The 21,234-nt window shown below is 43.9% G+C and overlaps 1 protein-coding gene and 1 non-coding gene across 2 annotated transcripts in view; both read left to right on the top strand.

Annotated features, from left to right (window-relative positions):
- Nucleotides 1-21,234, top strand: part of LOC147024007 (5-hydroxytryptamine receptor 3A-like) — a 132,274-nt gene that overhangs the window by 12,906 nt on the left and 98,134 nt on the right. The gene's annotated exons all lie outside the window — the stretch shown is intronic.
- LOC147024009 (U1 spliceosomal RNA) lies at nt 503-666 on the top strand. Its single transcript, XR_015060550.1, has one exon. It is a non-coding gene; the product is annotated as a U1 spliceosomal RNA (small nuclear RNA).

Consider the following 21,234-nt stretch of genomic DNA (forward strand, 5'->3'; position numbering starts at 1 on the left):
GCATCTCAAGGAGATGGGGATGGGCCTGGCATCTGCCTGAGGGATGGCCAGACAGAGGCCCCTGGCGTACCGGTGGAAAGTGGACGCAGCGACGCGCTATTCTGACGCAAGCTTCCAGACCTGACCTGACCTGAATTGCAAAAGCCTGAATCTTGCTTAAAGGGGGACAGGCAACTCAGGAAGTTGGAAAATCCCGAATCAATATCCAGCGTCATGACGTCATGACGTCATGAGTTGAAACAGAACTCAGAGTCATGACAGGAAGGCATCCTCAGAATCATCCCATCGGTAAAACGTTTATAATTTGCACCTCAATCAGCAGCAAAGTGAGAAATTCTCCAAATATCTAAATCACAATATCGAACCGAATATTCCGATCAGGATGTGTTGATGAAGGAAACATTAAACATTTAAATAAATATTCAGGGACGGAGTGAATCGGTCCCGCTAAAGTAAGACGGTGCTCGTACAAAGAAAAGGGACCCGTGGAGGTTAATAACTCATACTTACCTGACAGGGGAAACACCATGATCAACAAGGTGGTGTTCTCAGGGTGAGACCGACCCATTGCACCCCGGGTGGGTTGACCCTTGCGATTTCCCCAAATGTGGGAAACTCGACTGTACAATTTGTGGTAGTGGGGGACTGCGTTCGCGCTGTCCCCTGTTCTTTAAAATAAGAACAGACTGATGACTGGATGTCGTTGTTGTTATGAAAAGCTGAGAACGTCTTTGTGTTGTTGTTAAAAGATTGTTGCAGTTTCTTCGAAATCGCTTTCTGCTTCGAGGGATGTGCAGAACATTTTGTGTGCGTATAGTCACAAAGTTTCTTGTGGAACGCTCGCCAAGTGGCTTAAGCATTCGAGTAATCATTCCAACGAAACCGTAAAGAGGGAACGGCTGGCTTGGCAAGTGATAGTTATCTGCTTGGTGAATGAACACAACCCTGATAACAAGTTTGCAAGTGACGTAATTGTCGACGCCACCGATGGTTGATGGAGGTTCTGTGTTCTCCCCTCTTTGTCTGTCTGGGAGCAGGATATCTTGAAAGGCTATGGATGGATTCGGACAAAACGAGATGGACAGGTTGAGTGTGTGAAAAGGACTAAATGATTCGGTTTTGGTGAAGATCCGGATTCGAGAGTTTTAAATGTTTCTTCACCGTTGAAATGTAAGAGGCAAAAACGATCCAACAGGCCAACATAGGACGAGAACTCAAAGAGTTATGGATGGATTCGGACAAAACGAGGTGGATGACTTGGTTCGGAAACAAGAACAAGTCGTTTCGACTGTGAACTTCTGGATTCAGATTCCGATTATCAATGGACGACAGAAGGTAACATGTTCACCGTGGCGGAGGTACGTGCTGCAGCGAGTGCTGTTTTAGTTTGTCATGTTATCATCATATCCGTCGGTCTAGTTTATGGGATGTGCTGAAATTAAATTGCATTTCCTTTACCTGGAATGTGTACAGGTCCGTGGGGTATTTTGCTGTGTTCAGCTTCCAAGCAGTTCGCTTTCTCTTGCCAAGCCAGCCGTTCCTTATCAACGGTTTTGTTGGAGTGCTTGGTGAGTTTACACCACTTGGTGAGCACTCCCCAAGAAACTTGGTAACTGAACACACCCTTGGATTAAGTGAACCAAATATATATATATATATATATATATATATATATATATATATATATATATATATATATATATGTATATATATATATGTATATATATATATATATATGTATATATATATATATATATATATATATATATATATATATATATATATATATATATATATATATATATATATATATATATATAAATATATATATATATATATAAATATATATATATATATATATATATATATAAATATATATATATATATATATATATATATATATATATATATATATATATATATATATATATATATATATATATATATATATATATATATATATATATATATATATATTGTTACGGATTTCAGAATCTGGTGTGATGAATGCATCCACACATCAAGGTCCTCAGACAGTTATTTCCTGAAATGCATGTTCAGATTTGCCCCATCCCCATGTCTTAGGGATTTATATGTGATGCGTTGAGAAGGGTAAAGAATAGATCCCCTCTCTTATGGGAAGCTTTTTTTCTTTACAAGCAACACTTTTACACACATTTCTTTCGCGAGCGCGGACGCCCGCCTTTTTCAGAGCACACGGGTCGTCATGGTAACCGTGCGCGAGCGTAGCGAGTGGGGCGGGGTGAGCTTTGGGTGGACTGCACCCGCCGAGACGCCCGCAGATATAAACGAATGGGAAGTCTGTTCTGAAGAGAGAGAAGTAAGAGGAGGGAGAAGAGAAGGAGAAACAAAGCCAGAGAGGAGAAGAAAGCGCAAGAAGTGGGTGTAAGCGCGTGAGGGAAGAAACAAGCCAGAGAGGAAGCGTGCAGGACCGCAAGTGAGCAAGCGACCGTGTGGTGTTCGTGTGGGTGTGAGCAGCGTCGACAACGAGTGAGGGACGTGTCGGTCACCAACAAGTGAGGCGCGGATCAGTCACTGACAAACCGTGTGGGTCACTGGACGTCACCAGCTTCGTGAAGTGTGAGGAACTGCCCGTGTCGCATCACCAGGGTCTAAACCCTGGACTCTGTATCCTTTTCTCCTAACAAGGTGGAGAGCTTGCTTTCAAACCTCGAGTCAGATTCTGCAACCGGTCCAGACGGCATCAGCCCACGTGTCCTCAAAGCCTGCTCTTCTGCTCTTGCTCACCCTCTCTCTGTTCTATTCACCCTCTCATTTTCCCAAGGTCATCTGCCATCTGCTTGGAAATCTGCTAACATCACTGCCCTGCATAAAAAAGGTGCAAAAACAGATCCCTGTAACTATAGACCAATCAGCCTTCTCCCAATCATCAGCAAGGTTATGGAATCCATCATCGCTTCAGACATGAAATCCTTCCTCTTCTCCAATGGCTTGATTTCCAATCATCAATTTGGTTTCAGACCAGGTCACTCTACCCTAGATATGCTGCTTCTGCTCTCCCATCAATGGATGGAGGTCCTCAATGCCAGACAGGAAATCCAAGCCGTATCCCTGGACATATCACGTGCTTTTGACACAGTCTGGCACCCTGCCCTACTCACCAAACTCTCTTCCCATGGTATTCAAGGCCATCTCCACTCATGGCTCGCAGACTTCCTCTCCTGTCGCAGTCAACGTGTGGCCCTAAATGGAGTTCTTTCATCCCCTCTTCCTGTGCAGGCTGGAGTTCCTCAAGGTAGCGTTCTGGGCCCTGTTCTTTTTCTGGTTTTCATCAATGATCTCTCGGACTCTCTGGAAAATCCTCTATTTCTCTTTGCCGATGACTCAACCCTCTGCCGTACCATCTGTCATCCCTCAGACCGGCAAGCAGCAGCTTCTTCGCTCACTGCAGATCTGGATAAAATCACAAACTGGTCCAACACGTGGAACATGTCTTTCAATCCAGACAAATCTCACACTCTCACTATGTCTCTTCGAAAGGACCGTTTACAAAACCCCCCATCCACTTTCTCAACAATCCTCTGGAAGAAGTCTTTTCTTTCAAGCTTCTGGGTCTCACTATCTGCCATGACCTTTCCTGGGAAAGTCACATTTCCAACCTCGCCTCAAAAGCCAGTCGCCGACTGGGAATCCTCCGTCGTGCAAAGTCCTTCCTCGGCCCTCTTGAGCTCCTGACCACTTACAAAGCTTTTGTCCGTAGCCTGATGGAGTACTGCTCTCCCCTCTGGGCTGGTGCTCCTGCCTCCCACCTTTCTCGACTTCACGCTGTCGAAACCAGGGCTTTTAAGATCATTGGCATCTCCCGCAATGAAGCTGAGTCTTTGGGCCTCTCACTCAATCACCGCAGGTTGGTCGGTGGTCTTTCTGTCTTCTACCGACTCCTCTCCAGCCTTGCCCCCTGCTCTCTCTGTGATTTGTCCCAACCACATTTCCACAGGGCGCTCAAGGTCCGCCAACAACCCCCTTCTGGTAAAACTACCAAAATCACGAATCACTGCTCATCTTCACTCTTTCATTCCTCTTTTTTCCCGCCTTTGGAATAAACTTCCTCACTCTATTCTTTCCCATTCTTCCCTCCAGGCTTTCAAAACAGCTGTTCACCACCACCTCTTATCTTCCCCCATCCAAATCCTCGAACTTTTCTACCCCCGATAATCCACCCAAGCCCACTTCCTTCAATTCTCCTGCTTTCCTTCCTGAAAGTCCCTTTAATGTCCATCTTCCCCTCGCCATGTTCCCCGTCCCATCCCCATCCCTCTCCCTTCCACAGTTCACCTGTGTCTGTTCCCCAATGTTTTGTCCCTTCCACTCCCGCCCCTCTTGTCTCATGCCTCCTTGCTGTGAGTTGTGTGTTAGCTCTCATACGAGCCTCGACCAAGGTATACAAAAAAAAAAAAAAAAAAAAAAAAAAAAACCCATGACAGACGATCTCAGTGCCCTCCTAGACATCGACTGGCGTTCAAGGCTGTCCGCGAGAGGGTCCACGTCATGGCTGGGTGCTGGCGACGGACGTGACACGCCGCACACATTTCAGGACGTTTTCACTTCATGGCCAACTCCTCTCTGGTGAGCGAGACGACTCTCCCACCCCCACCCCCCCCCCGAATGATCTGTTCGGTACCCTTGACTGTGTTTATCTGAAAGTAAGTCAACCCCTGAAAAGCATTTGCTCTTTGTCTCTTTCTTGGCATTTTGATTGATTTTGCTTTGAAATTTATTCCTTTACTTACCTCAGAAAATATAAAGTTCTTTCCATTTATTATTTTTATAATTAATAAATTATTTATTGACTTCCAACCTGTCTGTGTTTGTCCTTTCCTTCCATTGGTCTGACATTGTCCGAACCGAGATAGACTGTGAAGTAATTACCACAGATTTGACCAAAAATAGTCGGCACGCACCAGCGGTTAAAACGTTCGGCCGTCCTAATTAAAATCTCATCAAGATAACATTGGTGCTTTGGCGAGGGCGTGCTCCCCGCTCAGGTAACCACGTGACCTCTTGTTAAACGGCATAATTAGACGGTGGACACTGGAACTCGTGGTTAACTGGGTGGCGTTCGTGGTTTTTAAACAACCCATCTTACAACAACGTTAATTGTGAGCGGTGGCCCCAGGTCCGGGTCTTCCGAGGACAACCGGGGATTAATCCCGCTGAGTGATAAGTTGGTGTCTCGGTACCCGTGGCCACAACAATATATATATATATATATATATATATATATATATATATATATATATATATATATATATATATATATATATATATATATATATATATATATATATATATATATATATATACAGGTTGAGTCAGAAGTTGCGCCTGATTTCTGCCAGTAAATTGTGTTTGCCATTTGTATTACAGTGTACAAGAAGGTATAAATAAATGAATGACATGTTTATCTAACCATTTATTCAAGAAAAAAACTATTACGTAACTGCACCAATCTGTTTTACTTACAATTTTCATAGTGCCCTCCCTCGTGATCGATGCACAATTGCAGCCGAGCAGGCACATAACGGCACACACGTTTGCAGAGTTCGATATCAATTTCCTCAAACTTTGCAGTGATTTGAGCCTTCAATTCCTGAATGGTACGAGGCTTTTCACGATAAACAAGGTCTTTCATGAGCCCCCAAAGAAAGAAATCTGGAGGTGTAAGGTCTGGGGAGCGTGCTTGGCCACTCAATCAGACCGAGGCAGCCGATCTACTTTCTGGGAAAGTTTTCATCAAGCCACAAACGAACATAACGTCCATAATGAGGTGGAGCTCCATCATGCTGGAAATAACAGTCCTGCTCTTGTTCCCTGGGCCAAAAGAATGTTTGCAGCATATCCAGGTAAATTTCTGCAGTGATAGATCCCTCAAAGAAAAAGGGTCCAAATATCCCTCATGGAGATATGGCTGCCCAAACTGTCACTCCAGGTAAATTTACCTCCTTCTCAACTGTCACTCTTGGGTTATTCACATTCCAGTAGACACAATTGTGTCTGTTAATTGTGCCATTAAGATTAAAACATACCTCATCTGACCACCAGATGTTGTCTCGCATTTTGTCCTCTTCATGAAGTTGAGCTAAGAACTCCGCAAAATTGAAGACGGCGGTCATCATCGCCATCAGGAAGGGCATGCAGTAAGCATGGAATGTGAGGTTTCCTTTTTTCTGGTGAAGGATACGGATAACACTTGATTGGCTCACTTCCAACTCTGCAGATAAACGGCGAGTTGACTTTTGCGGTCTTTGTTCCAGTCTTCTGATGGCTTCTTCAGCCTCATCTCCATTCGTTGCCGTTTTCGGATGACCGGACTTCTTTGAAGTGGCTTCCGACCCTGTTGCTTCAAATTTCTCGACAATCAATCGTATGTTTCTTCCCTGAGGTGGCTGAATATCGAATTCCTCTGCCAAACGGCGTGCGGCCATCGTTGGTTGTTCATTCCATTTGTAGTAATGTTTCACGGACACAAAGCGTTGGTTCATTGAAAGGAAATTAATGGTTCAATTTGGTGCAAATTCAGTAACTTTCTTAACTCGCAGCAATAACCTGCAAAACAAAATCAAAAATAAATAAATTACGAAAATTAATAATGTGCAAGACAATTATAAACAACATTACTTCCCAGAAAGAATCTGACAGCCGAAAAAATAGAAATCGGGTGCTACTTTTGACTCACCTTGTACATATATATATATATATATATATATATATATATATATATATATATATATATATATATATATATATATATATATATATATTCTTCTTCTTTCGGCTGCTCCCGTTAGGGGTCGCCACAGCGGATAATCCGTATGATCCGCATCGTGATTTGGCACATGTTTTACGCCGGATGCCCTTCCTGACGCAACCCTGGTCGCCTCTTATGACACAGGGATATGGTACACCTATTTTAACCGGGGTATACACCGGCCCAGTACACTGGTACTCACTTCGCCAACCTCGGAAGGATGACAGGCTGAGTCAACCCCCTGGTGTATTAATTCAGTGGCCCAACGGGGCTTGAATTCAGGACCTTTTGGATCCCAAGCCGCTGCCCTAACCACTGCGCCAACACCAGACTATATATGTCGAGATCATGTTCCACCGCTGATTGAAATCTCGCAATGTCCACACTGATCATGGTACAGAAGAGCCTTTTAATTCACATCAAAAGAGTACATGACAAAGTGAGACAGAGACTACCTACAGTATCCCAGCTCAGTCAAACTCTCTCCCCCGCAAGCAGTTTGGTTTACTTTATATATACTTTTTCCTGCTCATCTGTTTTCATGATTTCCCCAACTTCCATCAGGTTTATATTTTCTTTCTTAGATATCGTATTCTTTGAAAGTAACAACACCCCAGCAAATATTCTCTCCTGGCCTGACAAAGCATTGATCTTTTCACTAACAAGATCTGTTATTGGTCAGGCAGCACAATATATATATATATATATATATATATATATATATATATATATATATATATATATATATATATATATATATATATATATAATCTTCTCATTCTACTGCAAGATGTTCCATTTTGAACTATACCAAAACAGTGCTGATTTATGATCAGGCTTCTCCGAGCTCAAGGCTCAAAGAATGTTGTTACAAGGGCCAACAAGAAAGCCAGATGTTTAGCTGCGCGACAAAGAGAGAGAGAGGCTTTGATTACCAACAATCAAAAACTGTAGCTTACTGAGAGCATTTTAAATGCTTTGGCTTCCTCAATTAAATGCTACATTCAATTAAGAAAAGGTAATCCTACTAAAAATGGCTGCTCTCTTCTTGGGAGATGTTCAACAGCTCCACATTTGCCCCTCTGTTACTTAGAAACATAGTGGAAAAAGAACACCACAATCATAATAATTTTTAGAGATGGAATCTTAATGGATCAGCAAGGTGGTAGACGGGAGTCTTTTCTATAGGTGGCACACCCTTATGAGTAGCTCCAAGTGGGCATAACGTCACGAAAGCTCCACCCGCACTTTCTAGCCTCATAGAAAAGCCCCCCCTCTACCATCCTGACCAGCCACCAATACCCCACCCCTCTGTCGAATAGTGGATACATTTCAACAATTATGACTTGAATATAGGTCATGAGGAAGCAAAATTACTTTTCAAAAACAACTCACACAAAAATAATTATTTCACACACAAAAAAGATACATATATTTTCAACTAACTATGGTTCTTTATGAACAGCAAACAAGAATATAATTTTTATAAACAACAAGTAAGAATATATAAATATTTTTTGCTGTTTATCGTATTCTTTATGAACAAAAAAACAAGAATATAATTTTTATAAACTGCAAGCCAGAGTAAAATAAAATTTTAAAGAAAATCCCAATATTTTCCAACAAGGCAATGTTTAGATAATATTTCTTTCCATCCGCTTCATTGGTACAAGCAATTCGAGACACTCATCCAATGTGAGTTTGAGCAGTGGGTCAACAGTCCCATTAAGTTCACAGTACATTTTAGGGTCTATGGGTTGGGGAGAAAAAGAAGAGTGAATTATCGGGGAGGGTAGAGATGGCGGAGGTGTTGACTGCGGCTTGACCACAGCAATCACAGCAGGCTTCCCCAGGACTGTCTCCGTTTTGTTGTTTTCTTTGCTGCGGAAGAACATCGTCTCATGCACTCCCTGATTAGATTTTTAATACAAGTGATGACAACAATCACAGCTATGAAGATCATGAGCCCTATGAACAACAAATGGATTATCCAGGCTCCCCAACTCCCCAATATTCCCTTCATGTAACAATATACCTTGTTCCAGGCATACAATGCCTTTGTCCCCTTCATCCCGTGGCACACGAGATACATAATTGTATAAAAGGGCCCTATAAGTGTTTTCCCATATACGCCTTCCTCATGCAATTGATCCCAATGTTTACCTTTTTTCTTCCCTGTGCACCCTGTCACAACCTATTCCTTGTTTCCACTACCATTGACCTACCACACATTCTGATCTCTATGACATTCCCAAATGTCCTCACTATCTGTTATTGTCCATATTATCACGATTATACACACGCTAATCAAACACTGCCACATCTGTCATAAACCTCCAATAAACATTCTTTCTCTTTTCGATTTCCTGTATCCTTTTGCAATGAGATGCGTGAATCCATGACTGGCTTACCTTTTCTTGACAGCTCCTTGGGTAACCAATAATACCTGAAAAAGTCCAGTCCACTGCGTCTTCAGGACGTTCCTCCATTCGAACACCCTGTTGTCAATTCTTTCACAATATTTATTAGCGTCACAAGAATTAATATTCATTTATACATGTCCATATATTTTCCAGACATTTTACCAATAATTATATGTACTGTTTGGCCTTGCCCTTAAATTGGTGACCTGGGATCCTACAGCCCTGAGCTCAAATTTCATTTACCACTAAACGAACCCCAGAGGGCTAACTCAGCCTGTCACTCCTTTAAGACTGGCAAGAAAAATGAACATCAGTACACTGGTAATAGGGACACCGCATCAGCAGCACAGTCATGCTCCAACCAGTGATGCACCCAACAGCCCAAAGGCAGCACACACCACAAACATTTGATAATACATAGCTGCTTCCAAAACTTTCGATTTTACAAATTTTCGATTTTCTCCCACCTCTGCAAGTTCTTGAATGTACCATATTCTCAGCACCTCCTTCTACATCATCCCCCTTTTGTTCGTGCAGCTCATTTTTATGAGCCAAAACGAGCAAAACACCTTTTGGGTCACCACTTTGTTGTAGGGGCTGGGTATCAGCAGCAAGCACGACCGCTAGAGGGAGCAGTAGAGTCAGTTCCACCGACCGCACCCTTCTTTCCCATTCATAAGTTGGTCGTCATCAGAGAGCGTACATAGCCCCACGGTCTACCATTATGACAATACAATGCACAGAGAGCCTTCCCAGGTACGGTGGCTGCTATGATATGTAAAACGCGTTTTTAAAATACCAACCGATGCTGACGTCAGAAGACAACAAATTCAGATCTCAACGTAGACAAAGATGTTGTGAATTCTGCCTGCCCGAACCGACCCATGGGTTCACACCACTACCTTCACCACAGATGCATGTGCTCACCTGCACCCACCACTTGCTCACCCACTGACCCAGACGATCGTGATGGTGCAATTATCCCAATCGCCCCTTGGCGTCCTGGTGTTGCAGACTCCCCTTGCAGACCCCTGTCTCCCGCATTGCCCTGTGGGCCAATCATGCCATCATGACCACTCGGGCCCGGAGGTCCGATAGGACCTGAACCACCAACAGTTCCACTGCCTCCCGTTTCTCCAGGCGGTCCAGACAACCCAGTGGCTCCCTGGGCACCATCATGAAGCCCATAAGAAGCACATAAGGGCAGAGTCATTAGAATATAAAATAAATGGAAATTTATACACAAGCACCCAAACAGGTGCTGCTTAAGGACTGGCCCCCACCAGACACACCCACCCCCCCCCCAAAAGGGACCCCGTTGGGTCGTTATTGATACTCCCCCCTCGGAGGGAAGGTGAGCTGGAGGTGAGAAGCTTCCTTGGACCTTCCTGCCTCGTGCAATCCTTGACAATCCGGCTCGATGGTACTCGAACCTGCAACTCGATTCCGCTGCAAGCACCAGGTAGTTAGGTAGCGTTGATTGCCAATGGAACTCCCCCACAGGCGCTTGGCACGTATGCTCATCGAAAAGGCCGATGGTGGAAGGTAGCCAGGGAGGATGTCGTTGTTGTAGTTTTTTTCCTTCATATGTGCTCAATATATTACTATCGATTTAACTATTCTTGACTAGCACACTTTGCGACATTAAATATCCTCTTATTTCCACAGTTCCCCTACATTGTGCCATCTGTACAGTATACACATATCAGGAATATGCTTTCACCCTCGGCTAGATTGCATACCGCAATTAGCACAGAATCACTTTCCAAGATGTTATTCTCAGTGTACACTACATACCCTGACAGTTATGTCTAGTATCGGACATCTTTCGATTACCACATTTTACTCTAACAGTAAGTCAACCAACACTGCCTAATCAGATATCATCCATTCATCCATTTGGACCACACTTCTGCAAAGCATTTGGTGCTGCCCAAAATAAAATAAAATAAAGTATTTTCCTCTGTTCCCGGCTGAGTTGTGTATGTAATTATGTCCACAGCCACAGTTGCGATTTTAACTCATTCTTCATCCAAACATGTGATGGTAATTGTTTTAAAAATCTGCCAAATTCTCAATTATCCTTTACATGAGTCTAAAGTAAATCCCAACACACACTCCGCATCTCACTTGCACGATTCGCATTTCCTCTTTCAAACCGTCAGAGCACACTGTCTATTGTTTGTGGCTCTTGGCGACTCCTGACTCTCAGTATCCCTGGTTCCTGAGGTTGACTCAGCCTGTCATTCCACCCAGGTCGGCGAGATTATTTATTCCAATGTGTGTATCGGTGGAGGGACACTGCATCATTTGCACTGCATCATTTGCACTGACACGTCCTTGTGACAATTGATACTAATCTGTCGCCACGTGCTGCACATGACTGACGACTCGAGTCCCGACCCATGCCCATCCTGACAGCAGCTGCACCCCTGCACGTTCGAGCAGCAGTTTTGTAGCTTAATGTTCAGGGTGCCTGCAATAACTTGCCAACTCTTCGCAAAAAAACATCGTGGGATCTTTATTGTTCACGAACCGATGTTAGCAAACTTTGCAGTGCATGTGAAACACCAGGATGGAAGTTTTAGAGCTGCGTTGAGATTTGAACCGAGGCTGCACAGCTCAAAGGGCAGCCACACCTCCAGACTCTTCGGAGGTGCAGGGGGCTGTAGGGGGTTGGCACATTGTGGAATTTACTCAGGTCCAGCACACAATGGTCTTGTCCATTTGCACATGTGTACTTGCAAACTTACAAGGCCAGGATGAACTTCGAAAATTTACACAGCACTCTCGGCACGGCCGATTTCAATGCGGCCCAGATGTTGACCACACTCGTGCTTCGTGCTCCATCTCGCACACCGTACAGCCCTCCCTCCTTCGAGGGCTTCACACATAGCTTACTTCGTACATTCAACCACAGATGCCCACGACAATTGATTGTAAAATTGAGCTCCTCACAATAATGATGCAACCAACCGTGTTGATAATTTTCCGTGCCTCACTCGGTTAAAAAAAAATATATTTCTTTTCCAAAGCTTCTCCCCGTATTCAGGCAAACTTCACGCAGCCCGACTCTCCCAAGCAAAGATCGCGCACAGCCCGCACTTCACATCAGGGCACCAACACATTCAGCACGATAACCGCTTTTATGGTCAATTTTAATCCAAATAATTTATCCTGACAGATCGAGGCTCATATAAGGACAACAGACATGCTCCTCTGTCCACTTCCGCACAAATAATCCTTGATCGCGCCAGGCAGAGGATTCATGCTCCGTGACAAGGTCCGCAATGGCCGCGTGTTCAAAGACCACTAGTCATCTCCCCCAAAAGCATTTCTGCAGCTTGCCTAATGTCTTTGTCCTGGTTCTTGGATGTCATTCTTTCATTCACCGACGAGTGAAGACACAGCACACCTCTGGGCACAGCATGTGCACTTCGACACAGCTCGCCCCCACCTTTTATCCTACCCCTCCTTCCTTCGCACCTTGGTCCTGCGTCTCTCCCCATCTCCACATCCACAACAAACTGCGTACATACGTTCGACCCACACATTAAAACGTATACAAATTAATTTAAACACATTTCAGAACTATTTGACTCTATATAAAATTACCTTTTATTTATTTACAACCGCAATTAAATAATTCTCAATTTAATTGGTGTTGTATGGACTCCTGGACTTGGAGATCACAATCAAGGCTTTATTCGGCACATCTGCCACAAATTCTCCCGTTGACTCGTTTTTGAGTCGTTAAAAAAATAAAAAAACTCTCAAAGAGGAACACGACCCCCACCCTTACCCTTCAGGCAAAGCTCACACATTCCTCCACTTCACAATGGGGCATCCTTCCCTCTGTGGGGAATCATTCCCTCCCATCTTCCATTTCCACACATCGTTTTCACGAGCAGCCGAGCTTTGTCCGCTGTTCTTTCAGCACCTTGCTTTAAATTTCCATATATTATCACATCAGAACTATTCTCAATTCCTGTTCTTTTAATGGATATTTTACCGATTTTGAGTTGGCTGCACTGTAACCTTCCCTTCCGCCTGCGTTTTTCGGCCACCTCCTCACCGGGAAGGCAAAAGTCGTGGCCAGCGACCTCGTACCTTCCAGGTTTGGACACAACCTCGACGGATTAAGGAAACCCTCAGATGGGTTACCTGGTATTCTCTCTTGATTGCCCCGCTCTGTGCACTGCTGTTGCACGGGTGGGGCAAGGTGTTTTCTCAACTTATTCTTTTAATCTTAACACTTAACTTTTCTTTTTTCTTTTTCCAACATTATTTATTTGTCATGCTTCTTCCCTACACATCTTACAAGCTTCAAGTTTGGTTCAGGCTTATTCACATATGCATATCTTAACGAATCTTATTCTAGGAATGCATATGGGTACTTTTATATATTCATTCATACCATGATTCTCATTGATCACATGACCTAGGTCCATAATTTCCGTTACATCTTTATTTTCCCACTTTCCCTTGATCATTTCTAGAGTATTCTTGGACTGGTCAGTGTTTTGCCTGGGGTGATCTCGCGTTGGGTTGGGTGTCTTTCACACCTTTCCACGAACCCTCACACTCCCTTGCACACCTTCCACGTCCTCAATCTCTCACAGAAATACCTTGTCTCTTGGAGATTTCTCAGGTTACCCTCCCAGGGTTTGTACCTTGCAATCTACCCTTAAGACACTGTCCTCCAGGGATTTCTCAGATGAGCCTGCAAGCGTCACCTTCAATCCCTCCTTCGGACACTTAAACCCCCGGGGTACCCCTCTTTTGATGTGCATATAAGCTCCCTCTTTTTCCGTTCTTTAAGATAAGGACAGATCACAAAGAGGCAGCAAAGTCGCATGCCCTGGTGCGAGAAAAGAGGCAGTTCTTACCTTATCTTTAAGCCGGCCAGCTTCTGTCCTCTTTTGTCTCACCAAGGCAGCAGTTCCCCCTCCCCCCTGGTCTGTCTTATCCTGCCGCACTACACCAAATGTCGAGATCATGTTCCACCGCTGATTGAAATCTAGCAATGTCCACACTGATCATGGTACAGAAGAGCCTTTTAATTCACATCAAAAGAGTACATGACAGTGAGACAGAGACTACCAACAGTATCCCAGCTCAGTCAAACTCTCTCCCCCGCAAGCAGTTTGGTTTACTTTATATATACTTTTTCCTGCTCATCTGTTTTCATGATTTCCCCAACTTCCATCAGGTTTATATTTTCTTTCTTAGATATCGTATTCTTTGAAAGTAACAACACCCCAACAAATATTCTCTCCTCGCCTGACAAAGCATTGATCTTTTCACTTACAAGATCTGTTATTGGTCAGGCAGATCTTTATCACAATATATATATATATATATATATATATATATATATATATATGTATATATATATATATATATATATATATATATATATATATATATATATATATATATATATGTATATATATATATATATATATATATATATATATATATATATATATATGTATATATATATATATATATATATATGTATATATATATATATATATATATGTATATATATATATATATATATATATATGTATATATATATATATATATATATATATATATATATATATATATATATATATATATATATATATATATATATATATATATGTATGTATATATATATATATATATATATATATATATGTATATATATATATATATATATATGTATATATATATATATATATATATATATATATATATATATATATATATATATATATATATATATATATATATATATATATAATATTCTTCTCATTCTACTGCAAGATGTTCCATTTTGAACTATACCAAAACAGTGCTGATTTATGATCAGGCTTCTCCGAGCTCAAGGCTCAAAGAATGTTGTTAAAAGGGCCAACAAGAAAGCCAGATGTTTAGCTGCACGACAAAGAGAGAGAGAGGCTTTGATTACCAACAATCAAAAACTGTAGCTTACTGAGAGCATTTTAAATGCTTTGGCTATCTCAATTAAATGCTACATTCAATTAAGAAAAGGTAATCCAACTAAAAATGGCTCCTCTCATCTTGGGAGATGTTCAACAGCTCCATATAGTACAGTATATATATATATATATATATATATATATATATATATATATATATATATATATATATATATATATATATATATATATATATATATATATATATATATATATATATATATATATATATATATATATATATATATACTGTACACTGAGGAGCCAAAACATTATGACGACCAACCTAATCTGCTGCTGGTCCTCCATGTGCCGCCAAAACAGCACCGACCCCCTGAGGCATGGATTCTCCAAGACCCCTGAAGGTGTCCTGTGGTATCTGACACCAAAACATTAACAGCAGATCCTTCAAGTCCTGTAAGTTGCGAGGTGGAGCTGCAGTGGATCGGACTTGTCGGTATAGCAAGCACATCGCACAGATGCTCAATCGGATTGAGATCTGGAGAATTTGGAGGCCAGGGCAACACCGTGAACACTTCATCATGTTCCTGAAACTATTCCCGAACAATGTGTGCAATGTTGCAGGGCACCTTATCCTGCTGAAAGAGGCCACTGCCATCAGGGAATACCATTACCATGAAGGGGTGTATCTGGTCTGCAACGATATTTAGCGAGGTAACATGTATCAAATTGACGTCCACATGAATGGGCAGACCCAGGTTTTCCCAGCAGAACATTGTCGAGAGCATCACACTCCTTCCAACGGCTTGTCGTCTTCCTTCAGTGCACCCAGGTTCCATCACTTCCCCAGGTAAACGGCATACATGTACACAACCATCCACGTGATCTAAAAGAAAACTAGACATATCGGATCAGACGACCTTCTTCCACTGCTCCAAGGTCCAGTTCTGACGCTCTTGTGCCCATTGTAGGAACGTTCGACGGTGGACAGGGGTCATCATGGGCACTCTGACCGGTCAGCGGCTGGGCAGCCCGATACGCAGCAGGGTGTGATGCACTGTGGGTTGTGACTCATTCCTCCCATGACCACCATTCAAACTTTTTGTGAATTGTGCCTCAGTAGACCTTCTGTCAGTTCGGACCAGATGGGATAGCCTTCGTAGCCATCGGGCATCGATGAGCCTTGGGTGCCCAACCCCCTTTCACCAGTTCGTGGTTTGTCCCAACTCGGACCACTGCCGTTTGGTACTCACTACTGCTGACCGGGAGCACCCCACAAGCCTTGCCGTTTCAGAGATGCTCTAACCCAGTCGTCTGGCCATAACTATTTGGCCCTTGTCAAAGTCACTCAGGTCTTTACTCCTGCCAATTTCTCCTGCATCCAACACATCACCTCAAGAACTGACGGTTCACTTTCTCCCTTATATGTCCCATCCCTTGACAGGTGCCATTGTAACTTGATCATCAATGTTATTCACTTCACCTGTCAGTGGTCATCATGTTTTGGCTCATCAGTGTGTGTATACATTTACATATATACACATGCACATACACATACATTCATATGCATATTGATGCGGGCTGTGGGTCGGGTGAGAAGACCACCAGAGGGGAAAGCTCACTCGGCTCCCACCAGACTCACCGGAATTGTAAGTTGTCGCACACGGATAATTCTGTGACGCGGTGCGTCGCGAACCGAACGTGAACGCCAATAACTTAACCGCGAGACTTTGGGTCCTCCCATCGATGTGTTAACCGGGTTAACTAATTAACCACCTAATTAATTGAATTAACCTAATTAATTAAATTAAAAGCCTGGTGTTGGCTTTATGGTTGGGGTGGTGGGCTTTGGATCCTAAGGTCCTGAGGTTAAATCCCGGTCAGCTGTTGTATGAACACCAGGTGGAGTCAACTCAACCTGTAATCCTTCCGAGGTTGGCAAAATGGGAATATTTGGGAATATTAAGATCTCTGACCTTGATTTCGCAAATGATGCAGTCATCTTTGTGGAGACTTCAGATATCCTTTTGGGGGCCCTCAAAGTGCTGAATGAGGAGTCGGAGCCACTGGGATTACGGGTTCCCTGGGTCAAAACTAAGGTACAGGCTTTCAATGACATGTTGTATGATGCTGTCCTGTCTGTGCTTGTTTGTGGTGAGGATGTTGAGGTTGTGGAGAGAATCACTAACCTTGGAAGTGATATCCATGTCTCTGCTGGCTGTGAGTCAGAGGTCAACAAACATCTGTGTCAGGTGGACGCAACTCCGAGTCTTCAGGTCCTTGGTGCTTCCAGTCTTGCTGAACGGATGTGAGACCTGAATTCTGACAAGGGATCTGAGATGGAGAGTTAATTCCTTTGGTACCAGGTCTCTTCGGAGAATCCTTGGCTATCGCTGGTCGGACTTTGTGTCCAATGAGCGGTTGCTGAGAGAGACTCAAATGAGATTTGTTACCTGCATAGTCTGTGAGCATTGGTCAGAAACAAACAGAAACATTGCATAGGTTGAAACATTGGTCAGAAGAAGAGTGGACATATGTTGTGTGCAGGAGACACGGTGGAAGGGAAGTGGTGTGAGAATGGTGAAGGGAAGGCAGGGGCAAAAGTACAAGTTTATGTGGCAAGGGTGCCTGGAAGGCGTGCATGGTGTCGGTGTCATGTTTTCTGAGGAGTTTGTAGACAGTGTAGTGAGTGTGACTAGAGTGAGTGAAAGGTTGATGATGGTGAGAATCGTGATCGGAAATCTCTTGGTGAACGTCATCTCGGGATATGCCCCGCAGGTCGGTCGAAGCGATGAAGAGAAGAACATGTTCTGGTGTGCGATGGAGAAGTTGATGGAAAATGTGAAAGATGAGGAAGTTGTTGTGGATGGAGGAGACTTGAATGGAGATGTGGGAAGGAGTCCAGACGGTTTTGAGGGAGTCCATGGGGGTTATGGATATGGTGTGAGAAATGGAGAAGGTGAAAGGATCTTGGAGTTTGCTGATGGAGCTGATTTGTTGCTCTGTAATACTCAATTCCAGAAAGCGAATAATAAGCTTATTACATACACGTCAGGTGGGTTGACGACAACCATTGACTACCTGATGGTGCGTCAGCGAGATCGGGGAAACCTCCGGGACACAAAGGTGATCCCAGGGGAGGAGACTGTTTCGCAGCACCACCTGGTTGTCTGCGATATAAGGGTGAAAGGTGCGCGGAGAATTCGGCGGGTGAAGTACCAACCGAGGATGAAGGTGTGGAGGTTGAAAGAGGCGACAGTGAAGGAAGCATTAAGAGAGAGGCTGAGTATGGTTGAAGATGATGTGCTTGAGCTTGAAAGTGGTTGGATGTCAATGAAAGATAGTCTATTGGGAGCCGTTGGTGAGGTATGTGGATGGACAAAAGGACCACCGAGGCACTCGGAAACATGGTGGTGGGATGATGAAGTTGGAAAGACGATTGAAGAGAAGAGGAAGAAGTTCAAGGAATGGCAAAAGGCAAAGGATATGGTGGAAGAAGAGGCTGCACATGAAAGTTATAAGGAAGCCAAGAAGGCTGCAAAGAAAGAGGTTGCAAAGGCGCAGGAGGCCCATATGAAAAAGTTTGGAGAACGCTTGGATTCGGAGGAGGGTAAGAGAGCGGTATTCAGGATTGCAAAGCAGATAGCGAGAGAGAGATTTGATGTGACGGGGGTGAGTTGCTTGAAGGATGAAGTGGGACAAATTGTTGTGGATTCAGATGGAATTAAAGGAAGATGGAAGAGATATATGGAAAGGCTGTTGAATGTAGAAAATGAATGGGATAGAAACATCGAGAGTAACCCAGTTTTAGGACCAGCAGAGAAGATAACTGAGAAGGAAGTTGAGGAAGCTATAAGAGCAATGAAGAGTAGAAAAGCAGGAGGGCCGACGGGAGTTGTGGGAGATATGTTGAAGGCAGCGGGAAGTTGGGGTGTGAAGAGAATGACAGAGATCTGTAATCTGGTGGTGAAAGAAGGCCGCATTCCAGTGGATTGGGAACTGAGTAACCTCGTCCCTCTGTACAAGGGGAAAGGTGACCCTCTGGACTGTGGCTCCTATAGAGCAATAAAGTTATTGGAGCATGGAATGAAGGTATTGGAAAGGGTGTTGGAGAAGAGGATAAGGAAGAAGGTAAAGATTGACGAAATGCAGTTTGGATTTATGCCAGGAAGAGGAACGACAGATACCATTTCTATTGTAAGGCAGTTGCAGGAGAAGTACATGGAGAAGAGGAAGAAGTTGTTTTTTGGGTTTGTTGATCTGGAGAAAGCATTTGATAGGCTTCCACATGAAGTAATGGCATGGGCATTGAGGAAGTTAGGAGTGGAGGAATGGTTGATCAGAGTAGTGATGGCCATGTACGAGAGAGCACGCACAGCTGTAAGGACGAAGGATGGGAACAGTGGTGAGTTTGAGGTGAGGGTAGGAGTTTGAGGTGAGGCACCAGGGGTCGGTACTAAGTCCACTTCTATTTGTAGTTGTGATGGAGGTGCTGGCTCGGAGGGTAAAGGAGGGTTTACCGTGGGAGCTGCTGTATGCAGATGATCTGGTGTTGATTGCAGAGAGTATGGATGGACTGAAGGAGAAGATGAACAAGTGGAAGGAATGTATGGAGGCAAAAGGTTTGAAGGTGAATATCGGAAAGACGAAGGTGATGGCAAGTGGTAAAGCATGTGGTGTGGTGGAAAGGACTGGGAAGTGGCCGTGTGGTGTGTGCAGGAAGGTATCGGAGTGAACTCCCTTCAGTGTACAATGTGTACTGAATGGGTTCATCGAAAATGTAGTGGGGTGAGAGGGTCATTAACCAGTGTGGCAGCTACATTCAAGTGTAAGGTGTGCATCGAGGGAGCAGCAGATGAAGGAATTGTTGAGTTGGATCTTGGAGATGGTGTGAAGCTGGAAGGGGTGAAAACATTTTGCTATCTCGGAGACATGCTGAATGGAGAAGGTGGATCAGACTCTTCGACGGTTGCTCGAGTGAGATGTGCATGGAAGAAGTTTCGGGAACTGAGTGGCGTGCTGACAAAGAGGGGAGTGTCGTTGAAGCTGAAGGGAAAGGTGTATGCTACATGTGTGAGGAGTACGATGATTTATGGGAGTGAGACATGGGTACTGAACATGGAGCAGCAACAAAGGCTGGAAAGGGTGGAAATGCGAATGGTTCGGTGGATGTGCGGAGTATCGTTGAGAGAGAGGAAGACAAATGATGACTTGCGGAAGATGATGGGAATAGAGTCTGTGATGGAGGTTGTGAAGAGAAACAGGTTGAGATGGTTGGGTCATGTGTTGAGGAAGGATGAAAGTGACTGGGTGAGAGGAGTGTTGGAAATGAGTGTAGTCGGAAGTAGAGGACGGGGAAGACCGAGAAAAACTTGGCTAAATGTGGTGGAAGAGGAAATGTGGGCAAGGGGATTAAGAAGGGGAGATGCACAAAACAGGGTAAAGTGGAGAAGATTGTCATGGGGCCCGCAAGGCTAACCCCTGCTTTAGCGGGGAAAATGGCCTTTAAATGCGTGTGTGTGGCTGTGGGAGTGTGTGTGCGTGTGTGTGTGTGTGTGTGTGTGTGTGTGTGTGTGTGTGTGTCTGTGTGTGTGTGTGTGTGTGTGTGTGTGTGTGTGTGTGTGTGTGTGTGTGTGTGTGTGTGTAGTATGTGAGCGTCAGCTGTGGCTGGATGGACATGTGGCTCGTTGTCCTGATGCTGATCCTGCTCACCAGATTCTCTCAGCGAGGGAGTCTCGTGAGTGGAGGAGGCCAATGTGCCGACAACGTGCCTCGTGGTTGCAGCAGGATGATCGGCATCTCATGGAGATGGGGATGGCCAGGCATAGGCCCCTGGAGTACCGGCGGAAAGTGAACGCAGCGACGCGCTGCTCCGGCGCATGCTCCCTTCCCTGACCTGACCTGAATTGAAAAAGCCTGTGTCTTGCTTCAAGGGAAAAAGGTCAATCAGCAAGTTGGAAAATCCCCAATCAATATCCAGCGTCATGACGTCATGAGTTGAAACAGAACTCAGCGTCATGACGTCATGAGTTGAAACAGAACTCAGCGTCATGACGTCATGAGTTAA

The sequence above is a fragment of the Eptatretus burgeri genome, chromosome 7, assembly GCF_056783735.1.
Source record: "Eptatretus burgeri isolate ZD-2024b chromosome 7, Ebu_testis_v1, whole genome shotgun sequence".
NCBI classification, from domain to species: domain Eukaryota; kingdom Metazoa; phylum Chordata; class Myxini; order Myxiniformes; family Myxinidae; genus Eptatretus; species Eptatretus burgeri.